Here is a 16,088-nt window from a genome sequence, read left to right as displayed (position 1 = left end):
CGTGGCAGAGCTCAGCAACATCTGTGAAGTGGAAATGAGCAGGCAGTACTGCAGATCAAAATGAGGCCGTGGGTAAGCTCGGGAAGTTGCTGCCCTCCCAAGCCCCCCTCTGCTCCCCCCTTCCAAGTCCTGGGGCTCTGCCAAAGACCTAGCCAAGCTAGGCTGAAAAGAAAAAAGGGAGAGAGGGAGAGCCTCCTCCTCCACCCAGCACAGGCTTTGTGGGGATGCTGGTATTCCTGGTATGTAATGAGTTTCAGTTGGGTTGTAGCAGGCAGGGAGCAGGGGATAGGCAGGGGTCCCACGTGTATTTCTTGGTGCAGAAATGGCATTGTGACCAATACCAGCAGTTTTCTGCCTTGAACACATCTTTGGTGCAAGTATCCAGCAACAAGATCTCACATTTGTGCTTCCGTAGGGGAAATGCAGCCAGGGCACTTTCCTGGCATTGCTGCGAAGCCAAAGGCTGGGAAAAAATAGCAAGTTTTATGCATAAAAATATAGGTTTAAGTGCCAGAACTTCATCTGCCATTACCTGGCAGGGCTCCACTGAATTTCCATGCAACAGTTCAGGCCATTTCAGGGTCTGATTCTTTATTCAAACATGGTGCAAGTCAGGAGGGTAAAGAAGATCAGTGCAGCTCCTAGCTCACAGGGTCATTCCCATCCCAACACTTTAGGGCTAGTTTTCCAAAGCTGGCAGGTGTCATGGTTCCACAGCCTATCTTGGCTTTCCATAGCAGCAGTGATAAGACCTGTAGGGAGCTGCAAATGTAGCATCAACAGATCCCAAGGTTACAATTTGGGGCCTGAGTGGGAGGCTGCCTCAGATAAAGAGCACAGCTTGCCATGAGGCCAGTGTCCTCAGCAGTACCAAGTGATACATGAGAAATAAATTTAAAATAGCTGGCTGACCCATAGAAACAATCAGACTGTTTACTTTGGAAAGGAATTCTTGCAGTGAACAAAAGCAGTTAGTGTGAAGGCAAAGATCTCTCCCCAGCATTTTCCTGCCAGGGTTTAACATCACTACTGCTGATGCAGACCTGGTAAGAAGCAGAAGAGGGAAGACAGCCTTGCTGCAGAGCTGCTATGCTGCAGATGAATGACTTTTCCTATTAAACAAACCCATTCAAGCTTCCGCTACACAGCCATTTACTTGATGGGTTTGAACAATAATGAACCAGGATTAAAAAAACCTGCCCCTGAGAAATTCAGGCTGCTTCAGCAAATGGGATCAAATACAGTTGGTAGTATCATGTGGCCTGCTAATATTCAGAAATGACATCAATGTATCCTGAGCTTATTCAAACCAGCATTTTGCTTTGGTTTGTTGAATAGGGTGACCTGCAGGTTAAGCATCAGAGAGACATTTGGGAGGAATTTAACAGAGAAAGGTGGGGACAGAGCACAAAAGGAAATTCTTTCAAGAACTTTAGCATAAAACATCCTCCATAAATGAATATGTGAGACAAGGTTTTAGATGAGACAGTTGCCCTACCAGGAAAAACATCATTAAGTTGTTACACAGAAACTCATTAAAAAAAAAGTCAGCCAATGCCACAAGATGATATCTCAGTAGTCCCAGATGTTCTGTGTTCTGGGAAAAAGGAGGGAAGATTACTCTCTGAAATTCACCCTGTGTTGGCAGGATACTGAAGGAACTTGGAGTGAGTTTGTAAAATACAGAAATATGCTGCTCCTTGGAGTAATGTAGGCAGCATCTATAAATAGCTAGCTGTCATTTCAAAAGGCTGAATGAAGCCTGATGGCCCATACTGGGCAGGAGCCAGTACAATGGCTGCCTTGGGTCTGGGAATTAATAAATCTGCATTTATTCCTGATCATGTAATGCATTTTTGTGTGATTTTGGGAGATCCCAATAGTTGTCTGCCTCCATTCCTCTCAGTAACACTGGAAGATCACTTCCTCCTTTCCTTCATGGTCATGATCCTTGCTTGTTAAAAACTGAGGGCTGGGGTGCTCACTTGCTGTACCTCCACCAGCTTGCTCAGTGTCAGATACTTTGCTCCCTGTTTGGGCTTCAGCCATAGCCATGTGGCTAGTTGAGGACGGCTGCCTATACCTGGACCAAATCTTGCAGAATTGTCACTCACCATTAATACTCTGGAAAGCTGCAAAGAACTCATCTCACTGGTGCCTGGACAACATTTTTTGTAGCAGTGCTATAGCTGAGAGACCATGGCAGAAATGTGGGGAAGGGAAGAGGAGCCCCACTGATGAAATTAAGCTCTTCAGCCTCCCAACAGGACAGCTGAGGACTTATGTCTGCTGTCACCCCTGGCACTAGCAGCCATCTCCCAGGGAGTCACAGTCAGCACAGTCCTAACTGCAGGTAAGGCAGGTGCAAGGGGAAGAATGAGAATGGTGAAGCAGATTTTTTAATGCATTACCCCCAAAATGCCCATCCTGATCCAACCTCACTTATTTTGAGAGTGGTAAGTATGGCTGAGACAGAGAGCTGGGGGACAAGAGTAATGCCTGTGGTATCTCCCTGCTTGTTCCTGGTCATTTTAAAAGTCACATGTGCAAGGGAAAACACAAGAACTGCCTGGGACACAGCAGGGATGAAGAACTTTAACCTGCACTTGGAGGTATGGGAGGGGTCCTGGAGGGGTCTGGACCTGATCTAGTGTAGCTTGCACTGTCAAGTTTCCTACCACTGGCTGTAGGCTAACATGACAGTTATGTGGCATGCAGACCCAACACTCAAACACCTAAGCAAGTTTTACATCACACCTTTCATTATTTTGGGAGGTGTTTCCATAGAAGTTCTAATTTCAGTGTATTAGTCCTCTGTTTCACTGCAACTGCTGTTCTGAATGTGCCTTTAGCATCATTTAGCAGCCAAGAAAATGAAGTGAGAGAAGGCTGAATTGACACCAGGGATAGCAGGGACACTGTCATGTGGCCCTATGCAGATGAAGGTCCACTGAGAGGGGAGCTAAATCAGGAAAGCTGTGATTACTTTCTTCCCCCTCTGGTGAAAGCTGGGAGATTACTTGCAAAGCTTTGCTCATGAGCAGAGGTGACAGAGAGGGTGTCCAGCAGATACAGCCTTTGTATCTTTTCAGCAGATCCCTGGAGCATGAAACTGCTCTTTTCAGGCTGAAGCCGTCAGGAAGGGCATCTTATGCTTGCCATTTTTGATGAGAGGATTTAAGGGCCATCCAGCAGAGGACTCTCTCTAAACCCACAAGCAATCAATTTGTTTTGATGCTCTGAAATTGCTGTGCTAAACCAAGAAAGATGGATAAAACGATAGGACATCAGCAGCAGAGTTGGGTGGTTAAGCCAGATATACTGAGTCTCTCTCTGTGACATAACCTTTCTGGTACACACCTTTCTCTTTGGCCCACAGCAATTACATTTCAAGGCCTGCTAATATGGATCAGTGATAGAGCAATTCTCTCACAGAGGGTCAAAAGCACTTCTCATATATTTCTACACATTTTTTAACATAGCAATAACCTGTGTCTTTACTTTTCAAGCAAAAGGCAAGTTGCTTTGGTTATTTATCTTCATCTAGTACGAAGATAAATAGTGAAGTTGTAAATGAGAAAAGTATCTGCATATCCTTTAAGTTCCTAAACCAAAAGCATTTAATAAGAAATAATCCATTAGTGATCTGCAATTCCTTTGCATCCAGAACAATTTCCAGCTGAAACCCTGGCAATAATGGAATGATTCAAAGCTCACAGACTTTTAATGAAGATTTTCTCAGAATATCTAGTCAGATGGATTTCACAAGTGCACTCTGCCATCAGACAAATATGATATACATTAGATTCACCTTTACCCATAAACCACTTGAATGAGGCTTCATCAAAGAAAGTATGCTTTTCATCATGCTTTTTACTGGCAATAGAGCTGTGCCCAGAAGTACTCTGTGCTAAGTCTTTTTCTTGTAAATACCCACAGGCTCGGTGCTCATCCTCCCTCATTCAGAACCTGGTGGGTATGTAGGAAGGGGAACAACCGATTCACACAGTTGTTGGTTCTGGTAGCTGGGGAGTCTTCCTTATGCTGAGCTAGGGAAGAGAAAGAGCTTACTTCCCCCACATTTTTGGAGCTCAGCCTTAATTGCAAATGTGATGTCCTTCAATGTAATCAGTTATTCCCTTGTTCTGAGCTCTCCTAAGCGCCTGATTGACCTTCACTGTCCCTCCAGCTCTTTGTCCCTCCTGGCAACAGATAAGATAAACCCTGTCAATGTGTTGGAGAGCTCTAACAGATCTTTCCTGTGTGCATTATGTTGTGGTTGCTCCCTGACATTGTGTTGCCCGCTTGTCCAACTTTGGCTCTGATTGATGGGAGCTAGGAGAGGTTGTTTTAACAGACGTGGCAGCCCAGTGACATGGGGAAAGACGGGGTCAGCTTAGGCTTACTGGTGTAAGAAATGAAGGATGCAGCAGTCACCTTCTGCATCTTTACTGCATGCTATGTTTCATGTGCTTTTCCCTGCCTGCTGGGGGACAAAGAAGGTGTAATAGGACCTGCTGGAGTTTCCTTCCCTATCTCCTTTGCCTTTCTCTCAGCCTCATCTCATCTGCCTTCCCTGTGCTTTCCTGCTCTTGTCCTTCTCGTACCTCCTCCTTAGCTCTTTCCTAATTAAGACCTTAAACCCCATCTCTTTTCACACTAATCATGCCACTACTGTCTTATTTGCAAATTCTTTTTTGTCCCTCCTGCTTCCTTGTTCCTTTTATTGCCTTTATTGTCTCTCTTGAGATAGCTCTTCAGGTCAAGGACTGCCCCACGGTTCAAACCTGTGCAATGCCTTGCCAAGTGTTGCTCCAGTTCTGTTTGGCCACAGCAGACAATAGAAACCTCACGTGCATCCCAATGCTATAAAGCTCATAAGCTCCACTTTGCAGACTGAAATCTCCTACTGATGATGGACTTTGTTACCTGGTGGAGCAGGAAAGCAAGCTGTTTGTGGCATGCTTTGTGACTGCTTGGCAGGAGCCTTTCCTCCCTGCTGCCAGCTAGGAATGGGGTTAGGTGTTCATTTCCAGGACCATCTGATAGGTGCCCCTTCACAACACAACAATCAAACCAAACTCCAAAGAGCAGTGCAGTTGCTGAGCTCCTGGAAGCAGCTGTAGGAGAACACGTTGTTAGTTTGTCTACAAACTGGAGTGGCCTGCGCAGTGCAGAGAGGAAGGGGACAGATCTGGAGGGGCGTGTGGAGGTGCCTGGATCCTCACAATCAAGGAGCTTTGCCTGAGTATTCCACCAGCCTCCTGGGGGAAGCCAAGAGGGGAGCAGCTAGCTGGAGGCGTCTGGCAGGGTGGGCAAGGGCTGGGAGATCCTGACAGCAGTGAGGGAACGAGGGAGTGGCTTTATGCAGCTGATGAGCTATTCCTCTGCTGTTTCCCGACTTTGTAAGATCTTTAACCCTTGAAGTGGAAACAGTGATACAGGATTGGGCAGCAGCTACCTAATTTTCTCCTAGCTCTCTTGCACGCCACCCACAGCTGGTGGGGTGAGGCTTCCCTGAACCAGCAGCTGTGCTGATATACTGCTCTGTCTGATAGGGAGTGGGCAGACTGAGGGAGTGAGCTGCTGGCTAGGTCACTTCTGTCCCAGGTTTTTAGTTTGGGAAATCTGGTCACTCTGTGCCTGCACCTGTGGATGAAGGAGGACTCTTGTTCCTGTTCTGGCTGCCAAATAACAGACTGCTGCCTCAAATACTCCAGAAGCACCCAAGACATTATGGGGACAAAGACAGGAAAGGTGCCAGCAACAAGACTGGAATACTGCAGAATGTTTTGGGCCTGCTCAGCAGCATAGGTGAAACCAAGTCTTTCCATCTGGAGGCTGAGCAGCCAGGACCACTTTGGCCGTGGGACAAGGGAAAGGGCGGAGCTGGAAGGAGGAGATGTCTGTCAGGACCCAAGTGTCCTAGAGTTTCATCCCCCCAGCAGGCTAACCACATCCTCCTCAGCCTGACCTCTGAGTGGTGGCAGCAGCAAGCCCAGCTCTCCAGGACCGTGGAGCAGACAGAATAGCTGGTGGGGACATGGCTGCTTCTGTGCCCTGAGTCATCTGAGACTCTGGCTAAGGGCCAGCAAAGCAATACCTACATCAGGCAAAAGCCTGGCCCAAGAAAGACCAGCTGCTCCATCACTAGCACTGTGCAGCTGGCTCCCATGCCAGGAAGTAGGATTGTGCCATCTGTTTGGCCCAGGGCAGCACAGGCAGCCATGCTGCTCACTGACACCCTGCACAGCCTTTGGGACCAGCACTGCTGAGCTCGTGGGGAAACCTCGAGTGTGGGCACAACCTTGCACAGTGGGTGCAATGAATGGGGCCAAGCAAGGATGGCACAAGCAGTGGGCTTGCAGCAGCAAGACTATTGTGTTTCCCTGGCCTGCTGGCTTTCCTCTCCTTGTATCCAGGCTTTGGCAATCACTGGGGTTCAGTCACACTGGGAGCCATATATGAGCACTGGGCTGTGACTGCCCTCCTGCTCCTGGGCTGTGGCAGGCTGACACCTACTGTGACCTCCTCACCCCATGCCCTTGGCAAAGCTCCTGGCATCAGATATCCCAGCTTTGCATAGCTGCAACTCCTACTGACTTGGGTCAGAGTTTACCTTGAGGGCCCAGAGCAGTGGCACTGCTCAGGGCTGTTGTGTGATGAGAGTGACTCACCCCTCCCGCTCCCTGCCTTCGCCTTCTCCTACAAAACAGGCAAGGCCTGGACTTGTCCCTGTTCCCATCTCCTTATCTTGCTTTTCACACAGCCTGAGCAAGCAGACTTGTGAAGGGTGGCCTCGAAAGGACCAGGTCCAAGCACATTTGCCAGGCTTCTCTTCCATTTAGTGGACACTGAAATAAAGGAAAAAGCTTTTTTTCTAGTCATTTAAGTCCATTCTCCCCTGTCAGTTACAGAGACAGCTGTGGGAAAAGCAAGAATTTTCACCCATGTCTCATTTCGGAGAGGGCTCGCCCGTCTCACACCGGGGTGACTCCCTGCTCTCTGCTCTCCGCTGCCCGGGACATGCGGGGTTCCAGATACCGCGGTGTGTCTGTCCCCCTCCTCCTAACAGCCTGTCACAGCAGAACTCTCTCGCCATCGCTGAGATTTAGCTATTTCCCTCAAGGCTCTGGACAGCATCAGATATGCACATGTGCAACATCCATTTAAATCCATAATAAATGTGCACACACATTTTGTGTGGTGACTGGCCCCCTGACTCACACAAAAATGTATTTTAAGTGGGCTTGGAGGATTTGGGCTGTCATTAAATTTCAAGGAACAAGGTCCACTCCGGTATTCCTGTGCACCAGGGACCTGGGGATGTACATATTGTGAAAGACCGAACTCACAGCCCCCTTGCTGCATCCCCCCCTCCCCAGCCACATCCCCGGAATGAAGAAACAGGAGACTCCAGCACTTTCTTGGTGGCGTAGACTTCCTGTTGCAATCCTCCTCTCCCTCGCCAGCACAGTGAAATCTGCTTAGCCTTTACTTTCTCACACATGTTTCAGATGTGCAGGGGTGTGATTGTAAACAATGTCATCGGCCGTGCCAGAGCTGTCTGCTCCTGCCGTGCTCCCTTCCCAGCACCCCAGGGGTTCCCGTAACAGGGCGTAAAGCAAACAAAGCAAAACAGTAATCTGCTGTTCCAATGGCATTTTTTTTTTTTTGTTTTTAGAAAACGTTAATGATAGGTTATGTGATTACCCTAGGTTTGGCTCCACTTACTCTTTATTAAGCACATCTGGTATTTAGTAACAGTGTAAGTAGCAGGAGCTTTTCTGGCGCACAAATGAGATTATCCAATGTTGCCATGCAGTATGGAAACTCCTCAGGGAAGCCAGTGAACTGCGCAGAGATACAAGACTTTCTTTTTGGCTGGGCATGCAGCCAGAATAGCTAAAAAATGTGGATTGGCACAGAGCTCTTGCCACGCAAACACTTCTGGAAATTTCTGTGTTCAGGCCTGCCAAATCCTTCCTATGTAACATGAGTTTCTGTCTTCCTCAGCAGCCCGTCTGAAGCCCGAGCTCTCCTGTACGCTTTAAAAAGAAAAAATGAAAAAAAAGCTCCTAGGCAATCTTTCAGTCCTGTTTCCAGCATGCCACTGCCAAGCTAACAATTTCACCGAATTAGGGGGAATTTCCTAAAACATTTCTTTGAGCTACATTGAGTGCAACATGTGGGAGACAACTGTGTTTCCTGGAGAAGAAAGGAGAGCTGTCTCACTCGTGGAGACTGCCTAATGTCTAGCAGGAGAAAAACAACCAGCCATGACAAGAAAATGTTTTTTAAACTTGGCGCGAGAAGCAGGTTTTATTTATTTTGAATGCCTTTTCCAGTCTGGTCAATGTAGTGCATGAAGAGAGGGTTGGTGGAGGGAAGCTGGTGTTTTTGTTAGGGCCCAGGGCTTGGAGTCAGGAGGTCTGGGCTCTATTTCTGGCTCTGCTGTAGCCTTCCTGTGGGACTTGGGTGAAGCTCTTGGAGGTGAGTTGTTCCAGTCTCTGAGCTTCTCGATGCATTTAATGGGGGTATTGTTTGCTGGTTTCATATGTGTTTGTGTGAACTCAGGCTCTGCGGCCAAAATTATTAATCCTCTGCATTTCTTGAGGAAAAAACTGGGAAGGATATGAAGCAGAAAAGCAAATGATCGTTTGTTGCTTGACTGTGCTTGGCTGCTGCTGTTGCAAGACATTGGCCTTTGGATCTTTAAACTTGGTTGCTTTGTGTCTAGGGATCTTTGTGGGTGTTCCTGACAAACTCCTGTCAGTTTTGCCTCTCCCACCCCTAACAATGGGACACATGCATTTATACTGCAATTTTGTTGACTTAGTGATGGTACCCTTGGGAAGGAGTTAGTCCAAGCAGTTTCTAGACTTTTTCGCTGTGAAGAGAGAATTTAGTGTGAAGGCTGGCCATGAGCAGAGGGGATTCATCACAGCAACTTACAGGCACATTGTGCACTATTTCTACATGGCCAGTGACCAGTTCTAGCTCCTGAGTTGCTCGTGGCTGTCCTTCCTGTGGATCAGCCGGCAGTGCAGCAGGATCTACCTGGGTACAGCTCAGGAAGGGAGTGCAAAAGTACCCTAACAGGTACTGCTGGCTGCTGCCTGGTGGCTCAGCTGTCCTCTGCGATGAACTTCTGATGCAATTTCCAGCCACAGAAAGAACATCTCATCCAAAGAGCTGACACGACACCAAGCTGCATACCAACACAAGTGGAAACGGGGATCTGGCTCTGCTACTGCATGCTTTTGGCCACAGTAACCCTCCCCACTTCCAAGAGGGACAAGGGAAGGGGCAAGCAGCAGCCCTTGATCTGTGCAGCACCCACAACATTCTTTGGGAAAGTGGGGAAGGATTAGTAACAATGACAAAACAGGCATAGCTATGCAAAGGACAAATAGATAAGCTTGGGATTTTCCTGTCTGCTGACCCACCCTCTGATAAGCCAAACTAATAACTCTCCACGGGTTAGCTTGTGCACAAGCAGAGCTTCTTTTCAGCCCAGTCTTGCTTCTGTAAACATCACTCCCATGGCTGTGGCTCCTGCAGCTGTGGTGACATCCACAGCTTGTCAATGACATTTTGCTGAGTAGCTAGTGGGCAAGGATGCAGGAAGTTTGCAGGGCAGTGGGGTGTGAGGGAATAACACATAGTGTAAGAAGGGGAAGGACTCCAAGAATGGGGAATAAGAATGTGTAAGATTCACGGTGAAAGAACTTAATTTCCTCAGGGATGAAAATATGAAAGGAGAGAAAACATCAGTCAGGGAGAAGTGAAGTGGAGACCTAAAGAGCCAGACCAAAGAAACTGAGAATGACAATGGCCAGGAATGAATGGGAATGACCAGAGAAAAAATGAGTGAAGTAAGTAAAACCATAGCATAAAGAAAAGGTGTGACATAATGAACAAGAGAAGAAAATTGTTTTTAGAAGAGGGAATGCAAACCAGGACAGGAGAGAATTATGTGGAAAGAATAGAAAAAGTCAGAGGTGGAAGGAGGAAAAATAAGACAGAGACATAGGAGAAAGCAGGTGAAACAAAGAGCCTCATACTGTTCTTAGGTTAATGAAATTTCTTTTTACTAGTTCAGCATTGTGTTGCAATGTCCCAAGAGGCATTTTGTTTCTGTGGCTCTTTTGACCACTTATGGCTAATTATTCTGGGTTCCATGACTAAGTAATTAGAAGAAAAGGAAAAGAGCCTAGAAGTCACCCGGATGTGTCATAAGGCTTTGTCTGAAGGACTGCTCCCTTCAGAGGGAATTGTTTCTAGAAAATAGCTGGGATGCTGACATCCCCAGTGTACATGTGGCTGGCCTCTGTGTCGCCTGGGTAAGCTGTATGGGCTCAAAGATTTCTGAACCCTTCCCACCCACTTTGCTGCAAATTACTCTGTTCTGCCTGGGAGGGATGATGAGGAAGGGAGGATCCTAGCAGAATCCTCTTGCCAGCATGTCTCAAAGCTGGCTCTGATCCTGCAGGATTTGACCAATATGTATTGAAAGTGGAGCAACTCAGAGTTCTGGGTGGCTTGGTCCTAGTCCCCAGTCAATGGGAAGTGAGAAAAGCAGAAGCAGACTGTAGATTTCTCTTCTGATCTAATACTTCTTTTCTTTACATGCTTTGCTCACGTTAACTTGGGGCCTTTCATTTACTTAACATAAATGTTTTACATTCAGGAGGCACCTGACAATTCCTGCATTCACTAAGGAACCTGAAGCCTGGGAGTAAACATCAAAGGAGAGCTTTTTCTCTGGAATTATATAATCTCTGTTATGAATATGGTAATTAAACAACACTTTACAGTAAAGGGGCAGAACATCTTAGTTAATATAAGCAAGGCATGTAACTGCACTGTATGTCTTAAATCCCAGTTTCATCTAAAAAACAAAAATCTGGACTAAAAAGCATTCTGCAATGGAGCAGGACACTATAGCCATGTGCAGCCAAGCACTGAACAAGCACAAACTTACTATGCCGGTTCAGATATGTTTGACACATTCTGGCAGACACTGAACCGATTCAGGTAATGTCTGTCCTCCAGTCAGAATAAAACTGGCATAAACATCACATCGTGTGCTCTGACTAATTTAACAGAAACATACTGATGTATGCTTATCCCAGATACAGATCCAGTACACACACAGGAGGTGCTCCTGCAGTGCCAAAATCTCATATTAATGAAGCTGGAAGTAGAGCCATGTGCATTAGCTGCATGTTTTGAATTCTTAGGAGTGGCAGTCGTTCATAGCAGGGGGGCTTTTTCAGAACAATCATAAAAGGATTTTTTTTTTCTGGGGTGACAAAATTTTTTCCTTTGTTTCCAATAATCTCAGCATTTGAAAATACTGAATTGGTCCTTTTATTTGCTGCATCCATTTATTGCAGATTGTAGTCTCAGTGCAGCTCATGTTAGGATGACCCGTCCCCCTGCCTTCCATCACACAATTATGCCAGTCTGTTTAAAGATGCTGACCGAGCATTATGTTGACTACCTTGCCATGAAAGCAGTTTGCCATACCAGAACTGTTGCTTAAAATCAAACATTTAAATCATTTGAGACTGAAATAAATAACTCGGTCAATTGAAACACTCCCCTTGGTTTTTCTTGATGTACATATCCCAGCGATGTGCCCGAATGGCCCTCGGTATTTTCTTGTTAAAGTTTCATGAATAAATTGGAGAAAAGCTTAGAATAATTTCTTTACCTCTGAGGAAAATCACAGACTATTAACATTATGCTTCACCATCCTTGCTAGAGATGATTTATTCCTGGGGTTCATAAAACATTCTTGAAATAGTAAAATTTTTGCCTTGTGACTGCAGCGTATTGCACCAAGTGTTGGACACTTTCAAAACAATTTCCTGAAAGAACATGAAAGGTAGATTGGGATCCCAAGGGATGCATTTTTCTCCTTTTCTTTCATATTCCCAGGACACCTTCCCACTGCTATAGGAAATGTGGTGCAGAACACTAATCTTGGTCAACTAAAAGGAGCACTTTTTCTCATTTCAAAGAGGAAAGCAAAAATTGAAGCTAAACCTGGTAACTGTAATAATGCTTGGCACTTACATGCAGGTTTTCATCTTCTAGCCGCTTTACATTAAGTAAGAATCCTCAGGACTTCCCTGTGGAGTAGGTAGCTGAGCATTATTAGCCCCCTTCTGCAAATGGGAAAATCAAGGCGGAGATGTTAAGTACCTTGCCTAAAGCCAGTGGGGCATTCTGTTTTAGAGTTGGGATCAGAGGTTAGGAGTTCTTATGCTTTCAATTCCCGTACCTATTGTGTCACTTAAGTACAGAGCCATAATTGAATATTGTAATGACCCAGGGGTGAAGTGATTCCAGCTACTCAGATCTGAGCACGGCTCCTCTGATGGTCAGAAACTCTGGTGCGGTTGCACGCAGCCGGACAGAGCATGAGTGCCTAATGGGTAGGATAAAGAAGTGTCATTCTCTTTGGCCTCCACCAGCTTACCACTGGGCAATGTTCATCAGGCCAGGTCTCAGCTCAGCTCTTCAGCCAGCTGTGCCTTCACTTTAAGGCATAAGGCCAAATGTCCACCTTTGATGGATGTCTTGCCACTAAGAAATGCATCTTCAAAGGCAGATGCTGCTGTTAAGACCAAGGTTATTGTTCATCTACTTTTGTGTGACGCTTGTTACAACAGAATAGACAAGTCCCTTTCTAGCTAATTCATGCTTGTGCAGGAGTCTGAGAAGAAACCCAGGCCCCTGTGCTCTGGGCTAAAGCAGATTCTCCTTTACCTTTAGGAATAGAATTTTTGTGTTCTGCGGTCCTCACATTACCTGAATGAGAGAACAGGCCCTGCCTTTCACAGGGCTGCTAGGAAGGTTCACAGATCTCAGCCTTGCCCCTGACCGGTGTGTGCCTTAGACAGGGAACAACATATCAAAAAAGAGAGTATAATGTGAAAACCGTGAAGAAAATTACCATCAATTTCCACAGTTGCTAATGTGAATAAAGGAAATGCGTTCCCATGAATTCAGGAAAGAACACTCCATTTCAGTGTTTCTCAGGCAAAGAAATGTTTGCTTTTTCTTTTCTCAATGCTTATTTCCATTAGCAGTATTTCCTGCATGTTGTTCAACTATGTTTTCATCATGTCAAGATACCATCGAGCATTAAAGCCTAAAAACTGGCTTGTATCTCTCACTTGCTGCCAACATATATTGATGTGATGTAGGATGACACATCATAAAGGGAAGGTGTGTAAAATGCACTTGTTCACTAATATTTTCCTTCTGACCCTGCCATTAATATGGAATGGACACAAATCTATCCACAAACACACTGTCTCCAGTTCTGCACACAGAGAACATATTATTCCAGCTGGGAGCTGGAGTCAGTTTTGCACCTGACATGGCCTTAATTTTGGAAGGGAATCAGAGGTTCTGGAACTTGACACTGATCCACACCCCATGTTTATTTTGTTTATACATAGGCAAAACGTGGAAATCCCCATATGCTTCTGGCCTGGATAAGAATGATTCTTGCACTGAAATCACAGAACCATATTTGCTCTCAAGATGAAAATATGACATTTTCTCATTCTTGTGAATTTTGTCTAATGATTTTGCCCTGAAAACCACCTAGTTTTACTAATTGGTCACTAGAGATTATGAATATCAGCCTCGCATTAACATTTTAAAACAAAATACTAGAATGATCTTTTTGGAGCTCTCTGACTATTTCTAGGAGTACTGCAATGAATTTGGGTGTTTAGTCAGAAAGATTGTGTGATAATGCCTGAGTCACATTAATTGGATTGCCAGAGACTACTGAACCCCACTGTAAGTGTGAGAGAAGCTGGGGAGGCAGCTTCTGGCAATGAACCTTGCAGGGCACTGGTGCTAACTGATATGCATCTTGTATTTTAAAATGCAGTAACACAAAAGCCACCTAGACCAGATTATTAACTTGTCTGGAGTCTTCTTACTCGGGTTTGTGTCCTCCAGAGAGGTGAGTGCTCCGCTCAGCAGTGCTGGACCCTGAGGAGCCCTGCTGAGCTGTGTGGACATACAGAGTAGGTCCTTCATGCATGATCTGGAGATCACCTCCCATGGTCAGCTTGCAGAACATTTGCTACAAAGGAGGTTCTCCACATTGCCTTTGCTGGCACTGGGATTTTTGCTAAACATCAGTGTTCCCAACTGTGCAAATTATTTATAAAGCACGTAACTTGTCTGTCAGAGCAGAGTATGCTTTTAATATAATGTAGTATGAGCATGTGGAAAAAACCATGGAGACTGTTCTTCATTCAGAATTCAAGCACAACAAACTGTATTTACATCAAAATTTTTAGAACATGTTTTTCTTAAACATTTCATTAAATATTAAGGAAATATAAACACATATGTTAAAAATTGTGCCAATGTGCTATAGATTGCATAGGAAGGACTTGGAGTTTCCTTTCACATTGGTATTGCATCATTATTCCATGAGGTCATCTTTGTCCATGAGGAGGACTGGGCTTATAGTTCCTGTTACATGTGTATGTGCTGCAGAGGGAGGGCGTGTCTGAAGCACTGACATGTATAAAGTGTGTCGAAATGCATCTTTGTGTGAGCTATTTGCCTCTTCCTTACTTTTTTTTTTTTTTGGAAGGGAAATACTCTTTCTCCTCCTGTACTGACACGTGAGTAACCTCAGTTAAATCCTTTGGTAGAGAACAGAGCTCTTTGGTGATCAGACGTTTTACCTCTTCACAAATCAGAGAGAAGGTAATATGATTATACCAACACTCTCAACTGGTCTGTTTTATGAGGCTGTTGTAGCAAGACTATCCATTTGCTTAGAGAGTATTTTGGGAAGTAAAAGCAGAGGAGCCAATGTTGGGCCAGGAAGCACTGAGCAGGATGGGTGAATAGAAGAGGGCCATGGCTTCTGAAGACCAAAGATGTAGAAATGAAGGAAGAAGTTATGAAGCCAAATACTGTTCTATTCTTGCTTTTGTCTTGCCACACGTGCCCTGCTTTTTTTGGTAATTCCTTCCTCATTCTTCTTCCCTGTTTTGCTCCTTGAGCCTTTCTGCCTGCTGGAGAGATCCAGAAAACCCTCTTGCAGACCACCACCCCCACGTCACTCCCACATTCAGCCCTTCCTGAAGCTACTGCTGCTGTGTCCAGGACTCTGCTGGTGGGGACTGAAGAGCAGAGGAGGGAGGGATGGCCACAAACAGCACTGTGCCCCGGCAGCTCCTGCCAAAAGGGAGGCAGATATACAATTGAACACCTGATGGATGGGTGAGGTTGCAGCTGGGTGCTGGTGAGAATCTCAGGGGAGCTTTATGCCATGTGGCTGCTTGAGTAGGTATGGCCTAACATGAATGAACATGGATGTCCTTAATTTTTGCTGCAGTGAAAGGTAGGGTCAGTTACTCTCTCTAGTCAATGCCAGCTGCTGCAGAAATATTGCCTTGAGCATGGTCTGGGGAAAGATGTGGTTGAGAGCACTGCCTTTTTAATCTCCACAGGCCATGTAACTGGATTTTCCTGAAATACCAACCCAGCTCTTGGGCTCTTCTGTGAAGTTGACCCTCTTTGGAAACCCTGAATGACGTGGTTAATATTCTTCTTACATCTGCCAGGAGTTAACCCAAGGACTAATAATACTACTGGAATATCAGCTGTATTTTTAAGTAGTGTTTTCCTAAATTTTCCCTTAAATATTACCTGATAAAGGGGGAATAGAAGGAAACAATGTATTGTCTTGCATAATTCCTCATCACACCAGTTAAGCACGGGATAAGTCTGGAATTCAGCTACTTTGTTACACATGGTTTTATCTTAAAATTTTATCTGGGACAAGAATACCCTTAGGTACTTTCACAGTTATGACACCAGTATTCTGTGAAATAAACTGATAGGGGCTAATCCCTTAGAGGAAATGGAATGAAGCAGGAAGCTGCACTATCAGCTCACAGCAAACCAGTGTTCTTGAGTGGTTTAGGTGCAGTCAAACAGTGGAAAGGTTTTACATGGGAGATGGTGTAAAGCCAGGACTATATTAACTGGAAATTACTCAGGACTTCAAACTTCTTCTTTTATGA

This window comes from Sturnus vulgaris, chromosome 3 (assembly GCF_052056855.1).
Source record: "Sturnus vulgaris isolate bStuVul1 chromosome 3, bStuVul1.hap1, whole genome shotgun sequence".
Classification (NCBI taxonomy): domain Eukaryota; kingdom Metazoa; phylum Chordata; class Aves; order Passeriformes; family Sturnidae; genus Sturnus; species Sturnus vulgaris.
Note: the sequence above shows the minus strand (reverse complement) of the source record.